This window comes from Rhinopithecus roxellana, chromosome 13 (genome assembly GCF_007565055.1).
Source record: "Rhinopithecus roxellana isolate Shanxi Qingling chromosome 13, ASM756505v1, whole genome shotgun sequence".
NCBI lineage: Eukaryota > Metazoa > Chordata > Mammalia > Primates > Cercopithecidae > Rhinopithecus > Rhinopithecus roxellana.
The window spans coordinates 89,261,975-89,274,707 of NC_044561.1; the positions used below are offsets into that span (position 1 = coordinate 89,261,975).

Consider the following 12,733-nt stretch of genomic DNA (forward strand, 5'->3'; position numbering starts at 1 on the left):
CTAAACGAGAAAAATTAATAAAATTCTGGTACATACAACCTACCTGGATTGAATGAGGAAGAAACAGAAAATGTGAACAGACAAAAACAGATAATGAGATTGACTCAGTAGTGAAAAGTCTTCCAACAAAGAAAAGTCCAAGACCAAATGGCTTCAATGCCAAATTCTACCAAACTTTCGAAGAAGAACTAACACCAATTTCCCCCAAACTACTCCAAAAAACTGAAGCAGAGGGAATTCTCTCTAATTCATTCCATAAGATCAGCATTATCCTGATACCAAAACTGAAGAAACACTCAACAAAAAAGAAAACCACAGGCCAACATCCTTAATGAACATAGAGGTAAAAATCCTCACCTGAATACCAGCAAAGCATATCCAACAGCACATCAAAAAAATAATAAACATGATCAAGTGGGCTTTATCCCACTGAGGCAAGAATGGTTCAACACATACAAATCAATAAACATTTCACATCATATCAACAGAATAAAGGCCAAAAACCACATGATAATCTCAACACATGCAGAAAAAGCATCCAATAAAAATCAGCACCGCTTCATCACAAAAATTCTCAGCAAACTAGGCATAGAAGAACACAACTCAATATAATAAAGGCCATATACGACAAACCCACAGCTAACACCATACTCAATGAGGAAAACCAGAAAACCTTTTCTCCAAGAACTAGGAAAAGGCAAGAATGTTCACTTCACCACTCCCACTTAACACAATACTGGAAATCCTAGCCAGAGCAATCAGGCAAGAGAAACAAAGACAAGACATCCAAATTGGAGAAAAGGAAGTCAAATTACCCCTCTCTGCGTATGATATAATCTTGTATCTAGAAAAACTTCAAACTCCACCAAAAAAACTCTTAGACCTGATAACTAATTTCGGCAAAGTTACAGGATACAAAATCAACATGCAAAAATCAGTAGCATTTTTATACATACATATCAAACTAGCTGAAAAAGAAATCAACAAGACGATCTCATTTACAATAGCTACAAAAAAAAATACCTAGGAATAAATTTAGCCAAGAAAGTGAAAGATCTCTATTAAAAAAAGCTATAAAACTATGAAAGAAATTCAAGAGAACACAAACAAATGGAAAGATATCCTATGCTCTTGGATGGGAATAATTAATATTGTTAAAATGACCATAATGCCCAAAACAATCTACAAATTCAATGCAATGCCTATAAAAATACTAATGTTATTTTTCTTTTCTTTATTTATTTGTTTATTTATTTTTTGAGACAGAGTTTCACTCTTATTGCCCAGGCTGGAGTACAATGGCACAATCTAGGCTCACTGCAACCTCTGCCTCCCGGGTTCAAGCGATTCTCCTGCCTCAGCCTCCCAAGTAGCTGGGATTATAGGTACCCATCAAAACACCCAGCTAATTTTTTGTATTTTTAGTAGAGATAGGGTTTCACTATGTTGGCCAGGCTGGTCTCAAACTTCTGACCTCAGGCAATCCACCTGCCTTGGCCTCCCAAAGTGCTGGGATTACAGGTGTGAGCCACCATGCCTGGTCAATGTTATTTTTCACAGAAATAGAAAAAGCAATCCTAAAATTTGTATAGAACCAAAAAAGAGCCCAAGTAGCCAAAGCAATCCTGAGCAAAAAAGGCAAAGCTGGGGGTATCACACTACCTGACTTAGAAATATATTACAAGGCTATAGAAACCAAAACAGCATGATATTGGTATAAAAACTAACACATTGATGATCAATGGAACAAAACAGAGAATCCAAAAATAAATCCACATATTTTCAGTTAACTGATTTTTGACAAAGGCACCAAAAACATACTTTTGGGAAAGGACACCCTCTTCAATAAATGGTGCTGGGAAAACTGGATATCCATATGCAAAACAATGAAACTTGACCCCTATCTCTTACCATACATATACAAAAATCAACTCAAGACCCAAAACTATAAAATTACTAGAAGAAAACATAGGAAAATACTTCAGGACATTGGTCTAGGCAAGGATTTTATGCCTAAGACCTCAAAAACACAGATAATAACTACAAAAAAAAAAAAAATAGAGAGGTTAAGCTATTTTAAACTAAAGAACTTCTGCCCAGCAAGGAAAACAACAGAGTAAAGAGACAGCAGATGAATGGGAGAAAATATTTGCAAACCACTCATTCAACAAGGAACTAATACGCAGGATAATACACAAGGAACTCAAACAACTCAACAGTTTGAGAAACCAAATAATCCCATTAAAAAGTGGATAAAGGACCTGAATAAGCATTTCTCAAAAGAAGACATATGAATGACCAACAAGTATATGAAAAAATGCTCAACATCACTAATCATCAGGGAAATGTAAATCAAAACCACAATGAGATATTTATCATCTTACCCCAATTAGAATGGCTATTACTAAAAAGACAAAAAAGAATAGATGCTAGCAAGGATACACAGAAAAAGGAACTCTTATACACTCTTGATGGAATGTAAATTGGTCTAGCCACTGTGGAAAAGAGTAGATTTTTGTTAAAAATCTAAAAATGGAACCATCATATGATCCAGCAATCCCACCATGGGCTATCTATCCAAAGGAAAATATATCCGTATGTTGAAGACATACCTGCACTCATGTTTATTCCAGCACTACTCACAATAGTAAAGATATGGAGTCAGCCTAAGTGTCCATCAATGGATGAATGGATAAAGAAAATGTGGCTATACACAATGGAATAGTATTTGGCTACAACAAAAAATGAAATTATGTCTTTTGAAACATCATGGATTAAAGAGGAGGTCATTATGTTAAGTGAAATAAGCCAGGCACAGAAAAACCAGTCTCACATATTCTCAATCATATGTGGGAGCTGAAAAATTTATCTCATGAACTTTACTCATGAAGTTTATCTCATGAAGGTAGAGAGTAAAATGGTAAGATACCAGAGGATGAGAAGGATGTGTGGGTGGGAGGAGGGGATGAAGACAGGAGCAATGGGTACAAACAGTTAGATAGAGGGTACAAGTTCTAATTTTCAAAAGTAGAGTAGGGTGACTATAGTTGGCAAAAATGTGTTGTACATTTCAATGTAACTAGAAGAGAGGAGTTGAAAGGTTCCCAACACAACAAATGATAAATACTTAAGATGATGGGTACCCAGAATACCCTTACCTGATCATTACACATTCCATGCATGTAATGAAATTTTGCATGTGCTCCACAAATATGTAAAATTTTATGTATCAATTTTTAAAAAGAGGATGACAGAGAAAAAAAGGAGGTGGCATTCATGAAAGAATTCAACTCTACTATACCTTGATCTAAGGACTCCAAAAAAAGACCCTCATAGCATGAATAGGAAGTCTGACTTGCTCCTTTCTCAGTCTTTTAAGCCATCCTTTGTAGTTTAATTGTGCCCAGTCTAAAAGTCAAACACCTAATTTCATCTAAGTACCCGTTTCTTTCAAGAACTGGAACATAAACCAGCATAAATTAATATTTTCTTAAAGCTAGCAGAGTTGGATCACTTGAAATCCATGACTTTGATGGTATACTCCTGGTAATGTGCAAAATATCAAACTCTGTGAAATTCAAGATTTAAAATCTTGTAAGACAGAAAACCATCTGTTCACTATGACCCTCACAGATAAATTACATTGACTATTGCAAAGTAGTTTCATTTATCCCAGTCAGAAACTATGCTTTAGACACTAACTCTCAGTAGTTAGCAATCACCAACTCCGGTAATCATACAATATTTAATCTTCAAAAGAAAAAGTAGTTTCAAGAAAGCAGAAATTATGCAAAGGTTAATTTCAGTTGGGATGAAAATTACATGGATAACTCACATAGAAAGCAATTTAAATATAAAAAAAGCATAAATAAAATTGATATGAAATGCAACTTTAAAATCTGCAAACTAAACTTTTTGAATGATTCTACTATAAATTAATTTGGCTTGCCACTGATGATGAAAATGTAATGGGAACTCAAAACTGGATTAACAGGTTATGTAGGCAGAAAATGTCATTTTAGGTACTACAAGAATCAATTTTTCTTCTTGTTATTAAGCTAATAGCCTGGAAGAAATGAAGATAGTGGGTTATGAATTCTAGCATTTCATAGTTAAGCAATACTGCAAACAAAAATAGTTTCTGAAAAGGCAAAATAAGAAAGCTAAGGGGACAATGCATTCCTTAAAATATTGTTTCTCTATTTTATTTGGGAAATAGAGCCAAAAAAAGCAGTGAAAGAGCTATAACAGGCCGGGCACGGTGGCTCAAGCCTGTAATCCCAGCACTTTGGGAGGCCGAGACGGGCGGATCACGAGGTCAGGAGCTCGAGACCATCCTGGCTAACCCGGTGAAACTCCCTCTCTACTAAAAAATACAAAAAAACTAGCCGGGCGAGGTGGCGGGCGCCTGCAGTCCCAGCTACTGGGAGGCTGAGGCAGGAGAATGGCATAACCCCGGGAGGCGGAGCTTGCAATGAGCTGAGATCCGGTCACTGCACTCCAGCCTGGGCGGCAGAGCGAGACTCCGTCTCAAAAAAAAAAAAAAAAAGAAAGAAAGAGCTATAACAAAGGTTATGCCCCACGCTTGCATAGATAATTTTTAAAAACAGAGATGATCGTAACCCCCACTTTGGCATAGTGATTTATTTTTCTTTTTTTTTCTTTTTTTATTTTTTTTTGGAGACTTTGTCACCCAGGCTGGAGTGCAGTGGCATGAACACAGATCACTGCATCCTCAGCTTTCCAGACTCAAGCAATCCTCCCGCCTCAGCCTCCCAAGTAGTTGGGACTGCGAGCATGTACCACCACACCTGGCTAATTTTTGTAGTTTATGTAGAGACAGGGTTTTGTCATACTGCCCATACTGGTCTTAAATTCCCAGGCTCAAGCTATCATCCTGGCTCGGCCACCCAAAGTGCTGGGATTACAGGCAGAGCACACTGCACCCAGCTAATTAGTGTAGTGACTGTAAATTAAAAACTGATATTTATAATTAAATATTAAGATAAAATGATACATAACTTTTTTTTTTTTTTTTTTGAGACGGAGTCTTGCTCTGTCGCCCAGGGTGGAGTGCAGTGGCCGGATCTCAGCTCACTGCAAGCTCCGCCTCCCGGGTTCACGCCATTCTCCTGCCTCAGCCTCCGGAGTAGCTGGGACTACAGGCGCCCGCCACCTCGCCCGGCTAGTTTTTTTGTATTTTTTAGTAGAGACGGGGTTTCACTGTGTTAGCCAGGATGGTCTTGATCTCCTGACCTCGTGATCCGCCCGTCTCGGCCTCCCAAAGTGCTGGGATTACAGGCTTGAGCCACCGCGCCCGGCCGATAGATAACTTTTATAGGCTGATTATTCATAATAGAAATTAATTCTGCTTGTTTTCACAGAAAAGGGTATCCTGAATTTTAAAAGCTTTCTAAAATGAGTTTAACCACAACAGAAAAAAAGTTAATAAAATGTAGTAAAATGCATTACTAAAGAGGAAACGAATTTCCTATCTTAATATTAAAAAAGCCAGGAACACATTTATCTTGACTTGTTTAAATGAAGCCAGACTAAAGGCTTAAAGTTGAATTAGGTGAAAGCTGATAATCCCTTTTAATCAGTCATGTCTGTGGATTCTCTAGTCAAATACTTCAAAAAGGCCAAAAGTAAGTTTTGAAATTTGTGACATTCCTTATACCACAGATAACCAATCTGTACATGAAATAGCATACTGATGGGGAGGTATTTATAACATTTAATTGTACAGAAAAAGTAAAATGTATGTGAAGAGATAAGACATATAAAAGTAGAAATCTCGGAAGAAATTGTTAACTGATTTTGAGCCAATTATGTTTCTTCAATTTGAATGTTTTAGACACAAGCATTCAATTTGAATGTTATTACAGATATATTTATGATAATTTCAAATATACATTTATATATTTCATATATGGTATGTTTCATATATATTTCAAACATAGGTCAACATAAATGCATGTATATATGAGTTACATATATGTGTGTGTGTGTATATATATGTATCAGTTATTTTGATTAAGGAATGACTCTCACTAGGAGTTTCAAGTCAAAACAAAGTACTCTTATCCTAAGTCAAATTAACAGAGATTTCAACTGTGAAACATACATCCAAGAGGCTTCCCCAAGGCTCTCTTCTTTCCACCCAGTGTTAACAGCTCGTGAGATGCAAAGAAAAAAGCACTTAGTTCTCATCCTTAAGGAGCTCACATTCTAGCAGGCGAGAGTTTCATGTAAACAAATAATTATGACATGCATTATAAATGCTAAAATAGAGATTCACACATAGTGTTTCCAAAGATCAGAGTGAAATTAGTTATTATATAGGCTTGTGGCCCAAGGGACGATGAACTGCTACAGGCACAGTCAAAGGAATATGACACCACAATTTCCAGGAAAGCTATGGCAGAGCTCGCTGATTAAAATTCAAACAGGTATTACTAGGCCGGGCGTGCTGGCTCACGCCTATAATCCCAGTACTTTGGGAGGCCCAGGCGGACGGATCACGAAATCAGGAGATGGAGACCATCCTGGCTAACATGGTGAAACCCTGTCTCTACTACAAATACAAACAAACAAACAAAAAAAAACAGCCGGGTGTGGTGGCGGGCGCCTGTAATCCCAGCTACTTGGGAGGCTGAGGCAGGAGAATGGCGTGAACCCAGGAGGCGGAGCTTGCAATGAGCTGAGATTGTGCCACTGCACTCCAGCCTGGGCGACAGAGTGAGACTCTGTCTCAAAAGAAAAAAAAGAGGTATTATTAAATTACATACTGAACCTACCCTAGCAGGTTCCATTTTCAGTGTCCATGGAATTTCCCTTTGTTGCTGGTATTCTCCTTAGATAAAAAAGTATCATTCAGCAACAAAAGCTGCCCAGTACACTCGCCAGGCATAATGAGAAAAGGATCCATGCAATGTTTCAAGTCAATACTGATGACATCAGTTCAAAATCAGACACAGCCAAGTCAGCAGCACCATGAGGAATGAAAAAAAGCCATTTATCTTTTAAAAGCCTTTTAAATATTTAGTAGATCTAACACTATTAAGAAATAACAGAGCATCAGTTCAAAGTCTTGGGAAACACCTGCACTTTCCTTTCAGTACTTGTACATTTAAAATATTCCTATCGCATTTTAGTGTTCTTCACAGAGCAGCTGACAAATCATTTCTCCAAACTGGCAAAGGGTGTTGAAATTAGAATTTAAAACAAGAGTCAGCATGATAAATAAATGGAAGAGGAGTCTTCTTCCTTTTTGATACTACATAAATATATTATTAAAACATTTGCTTTTTGTTATATGAACCTGATTGAAAAATAACATATATAAAACTAAAATTGTGCAAAATTTTTTAAATGGCGTGGTGAATGTCTTTTAATCAAGGACTTTTTTTCTTATCTTAATATGATTATTTTAGCTTTCACCAATCACAGAACATATATATCACATCTTTTCTGAAAATCATTCCTTGATCATTTTCCAGTTAATTATTTTCAGTTTTACACAATCAGAAAGCACTTGCTGAGGCATTTGTATTGTTTCCTTTGAGGATCAAAATAATAATGTTGATATGGTCTGTTCTCATTAATAGCTGCAACATTGGTTGTATCTGAAAAAATCTTAATATGCTCTTGGAACTGTAAAACCAGTACCCCGAGGAGGCCCCCAGGATCACAAAACAGCTGAAACTTTGGGCATCTTTCCCTCTCAGCATTCCCAGATGGACTTCTCTTTCCATTGTTTTTTTACATTTTGAACATTCCTATTTTAATTGCACTAAAGCATGTAGGGTTACCTGCCACCCACTAGGAAGGTTTTGCATTGGCTTTTTCTATATATATATATATATTTCTGCCACTGTTTTTATTTCTCACTCAAAAAGATTGTTTTGTTTTCAAGCAATCACACCTTACTACTAATGAAAGATTCGCTAAATTCATCACTCCTCTCGCTATTCTTAGAACTTTCTTCTCAAACGCTATGCTGGCACCAAGAAAACCTCAATATATTTTACTTGGTTTTCCTAACTATAACCTTAGCAGTACATTTCAATTCAATCATAATATGAGAAGTTGATTATTGACATCTATCTATAACATTTATATTTATTTTTTATCTATACCTATTCATCCCAATTTAAATTTATGATCAAAGCAAATTTAGTTGTTTGATTAACATTAAAAGGTTGTCAACACAGAATGGAAAGTTAATGTAAGCATACAATGATGAAAAACTGCTTAAAGATAGGTAAAAATGATCACATTAGCATAGAGTCCATGAAAATGTTTTACCAACAGAAACACAAGACTCGCCAAGATTATGTATTAACGGTCATTAATACAAGCATCAGTACCTGGACTAATTGAAAAATAAACAATACTAAAATAAAATTGTAGAGGAGGCCGGGCACAATGGTTCATGCCTGTAATCCCAGCACTTTGGGAGGCCAAGGTGGGTGGATCACCTGATGTCAGGAGCTCGAAACCGGCCTGGCCAACATGGCAAAATCCCATCTCTACTAAAAAAACAAAAATTAGCAGGGCATGGTGGTGTACACCTGTAACCCCAGCTACTCAAGAGGCTGAGGCAGGAGAATTGCTTGAACCTGGGTAGCAGAGGTTGCAGTGGGCTGAGATCGCAGCACTGCACTCCAGCCTGGGCAACAGAGCGAAAAAAAAATGTAGAGGAGAAAAAGGAACAGAATTTTAAAATACTAAAAATGCAATTATTGTTGGCTGATTTAATTTATTTAAAGCACTAGAGAATATCTATTGTCAAATACGATAGACTAGATTGTGTTAACAGAATGATAAATTCAGCTTAATAGATCAGATATTTTAGTTGATTTTTAAAAAAGAAAACCGGTCGGCAAAGCCTGAGTCCTGTCGTCTCGCCTTCCTCCCATACAGCATGAGCTTCACCACTTGCTCCACCTTCTCTACCAACTACCGGTCCCTGGGCTCTGTCCAGGCGCCCAGCTACGGCGCCCGGCCGGTCAGCAGCGCGGCCAGTGTCTATGCAGGCGCCAGGGGCTCTGGTTCCCGGATCTCCGTGTCCTGCTCCACCAGCTTCCGGGGCGGCATGGGGTCCGGGGGCCTGGCCTCAGGGATGGCTGGGGGTCTGGCAGGAATGGGAGGCATCCAGAACGAGAAGGAGACCATGCAAAGCCTGAACGACCGCCTGGCCTCTTACCTGGACAGAGTGAGGAGCCTGGAGACTGAGAACCGGAGGCTGGAGAGCAAAATCCGGGAGCACTTGGAGAAGAAGGGACCCCAGGTCAGAGACTGGAGCCATTACTTCAAGATCATCGAGGACCTGAGGGCTCAGATCTTTGCAAATACTGTGGACAATGCCCGCATCGTTCTGCAGATTGACAATGCCCGTCTTGCTGCTGATGACTTTAGAGTCAAGTATGAGACAGAGCTGGCCATGCGCCAGTCTGTGGAGAATGACATCCATGGGCTCCGCAAGGTCATTGATGACACCAATGTCACTCGACTGCAGCTGGAGACAGAGATCGAGGCTCTCGAGGAGCTGCTCTTCATGAAGAAGAACCACGAAGAGGAAGTAAAAGGCCTACAAGCCCAGATTGCCAGCTCTGGGTTGACCGTGGAGGTAGATGCCCCCAAATCTCAGGACCTTGCCAAGATCATGGCAGACATCCGGGCCCAATATGACGAGCTGGCTCGGAAGAACCGAGAGGAGTTAGACAAGTACTGGTCTCAGCAGATTGAGGAGAGCACCACAGTGGTCACCACACAGTCCGCCGAGGTTGGAGCTGCTGAGACGACGCTCACAGAGCTGAGACGTACAGTCCAGTCCTTGGAGATCGACCTGGACTCCATGAGAAATCTGAAGGCCAGCTTGGAGAACAGCCTGAGGGAGGTGGAGGCCCGCTACGCCCTACAGATGGAGCAGCTCAATGGGATCCTGCTGCACCTGGAGTCAGAGCTGGCACAGACCCGGGCAGAGGGACAGGGACAGGCCCAGGAGTATGAGGCCCTGCTGAACATCAAGGTCAAGCTGGAAGCTGAGATTGCCACCTACCGCCGCCTGCTGGAAGATGGCGAGGAATTCAATCTTGGTGATGCCTTGGACAGCAGCAACTCCATGCAAACCATCCAAAAGACCACCACCCGCCGGATAGTGGATGGCAAAGTGGTGTCTGAGACCAACGACACCAAAGTTCTGAGGCATTAAGCCAGCAAAAGCAGGGTACCCTTTGGGGAGCAGGAGGCCAATAAAAAGTTCAGAGTTCAAAAAAAAAAAAAAGAAAACCTTAAGACTTTTTAAAAAAAATTTTATTAAGCCAAAATATCTCTGAAACATGGAGTAATACACATAAAGCATGTAGCTTAGTGAATGAATGACTTAAAAATGAATGTTAAGATACAAGACAACAAAGTCAATTACCACCTCTAATTATCAAAGTGATCCTAAAGCTATTATTCAAGATAGTTAAATTTTTTATCCTGGAATCAGCTTTGGAGACAATACTTTGGATAACTGCCATATAACTAGACCATGTTTTCGTTTTTCTTTCAAAAATAATTACCATAAAATTGGTTACAATTATACTCAAAAACACGAGAATCTAAATCAAAATACAATACTTACAGGTAACATTCTTTACAGTAAGCAGCTGAGATCAGAGGGGGAAGGCAGTTTTGTGGCTGAGTCTATGAAAACAATGTATCCTTTTCTCTATTTGCCTGGCTAACATTTCCATGCCAAATTCTTACCTGGGTATTATAGCACAGGTTTCTAATTTTTATTAGGTTTTGGAATAAAACCTATGGACCTTCTGTAGTAGAACACACATAATACTATATACACAAAATCAGGTTCATAGACATCTCTTCTTCACCTCATTGTCACCCTCAAGCTAAAGTTTTACAACCTCAAGTCAAGAACGTATACAATATAAAAAGAAATCTACACTAGGCATAACATCATTGAAATATTTTTAAAACTGAAGCCCTTTAAGTGCATAATGTGTAATGTAAAATTTGACTAGCGGATACAAGATAGCAGCAAAAACATCTCAAATGATTTAACTGCTTTCCTCCACAACTCTTCTACTATCATGAAGTGACAGACAGCAGGTTAAATACAGAATTAGTGTATTTACTAACACATTACTTCTTCTGTTCCTTTGTGAAGAAACCTATCTGTAATTACTTGGTGCTGAATGATAAATAAAAATAAATAAAGCCTTATGTTTTAAAGAATATCATTCAGCAGAATTCTCCACTATGATGCTATTTTGAAAAGTTGACTTGCAGGAATCACTCTTAGTCATGTAACCCGCAATCCTTGCCTGCTCTTCTGAAACAGAAGATAACCATGTTACCATTATATTTTCCTGTACTGGTAAATTCATAATTGACTAGATTCCTCATCATTTTTCTTATCTCTCTCTTTCCCATTCTTCCTTTTTATTACTAAATTTCCCTAACCAATAAAAAACTACTACCTTTTTATCTGAATTGATTCCAGCAAAGAAGTATTCTCTTTAAAAGAAAGCAGAAAGAAGATAAAAATCCAGAAGGGAGGAAGAAAATTCAAAAAGAAAAAAGAAAAATAGAGTTCTGTATCTGTACTGATCAAAAATGAGAAAGAATCAATTCCTTCTTCCTAATATTTTTGTGTTATCTTTAGTTATTTACACTTAAAGTCTGCTGAGGGAAAAAATACTGCTTGCATTTAGAAGAAAGATAATAATTCCAAAAGGAAATGACTAACACTGACTTACCAACTTGCTTTTGTGTAACACTCACTATAACAAGCACAGACTTTACTTTGATTATGGGATAAGATTTTTAAGGCATAGCTTGGCTTTTATTTATAAAATGTAAGTAATAAAACAGGTTACTAGAATAAGTTACACGACAATATCCACACAACTTTCTAATTCAAACCTCATGTAAGAACCCTATTTTTAATTTAGTCCTGCATCAGAATTATTAGTCTTTATAAAAACCATCTCCAACCTCAGTTTTTAACTTATTTGAGCATAGTTAGTGAAGGGCAAGTGAGAAAATCAGAGGGTCCAGGAGAGAGAAAGAGAAAAGAAAAATGCTAAGAGGGAAGCAGAAAAGTAGGGAGAAAAGGGAAGAGGTAAAAGAAGGGATAATGGGGGAAAGGTGGGGAGACAGAGACAGAAAGGAGGAGAAATTATGTTTAGCTATTGACAGATAAGAGGAATAAATCACTTTATAGACAAAATACATTTATGTCTGAATACAGAAATACAATGTAAGGAGAAAACCACAGTGCTTTACCAAACTTAAGGTTTAGGATTTGTCTGGAAAAAAAATAGCAAGTTTTATCTCTTTTTCAAGAGAAAAAAGACAATACTCTTAAGAAAAACACTGTGAACTAGGAGGAAAACTTTATATTGACACATTCATTTAAAATTGGTCAATTTCATACAAGTGGCCAACAAACATATGCAAAAATGTTCAACATCACTAATTATCAGAGAAATGCACATCAAAACCACAATGAGATACATCTCACAGCAGTCAGAATGGCTATTATTAAAAAGACAAAAAACAACACACATTAGCGGTAAGGCTATGGAGAAAAGAGAACACTTATACACTTTTAATGAGAATGTAAATTAGTTCAGCCACTGGGGAAAGCAGTTTGGAGATTTCTCAAATAACTTAAAACTACCATTTGACCCACCAATCTCATTACTGGGTATAT

At 38.0% G+C, this 12,733-nt stretch overlaps 1 protein-coding gene and 1 pseudogene across 5 annotated transcripts in view; one reads left to right on the plus strand and one right to left on the minus strand.

The window, feature by feature from the left end:
- MACROD2 (mono-ADP ribosylhydrolase 2) overlaps positions 1-12,733 on the minus strand; it is a 2,180,049-nt gene that overhangs the window by 2,008,257 nt on the left and 159,059 nt on the right. The gene's annotated exons all lie outside the window — the stretch shown is intronic.
- Positions 8,930-10,291, plus strand: LOC104655746 (annotated as a pseudogene). The gene has a single exon (XR_747015.2). The product of XR_747015.2 is annotated as a keratin, type I cytoskeletal 18 pseudogene (transcript).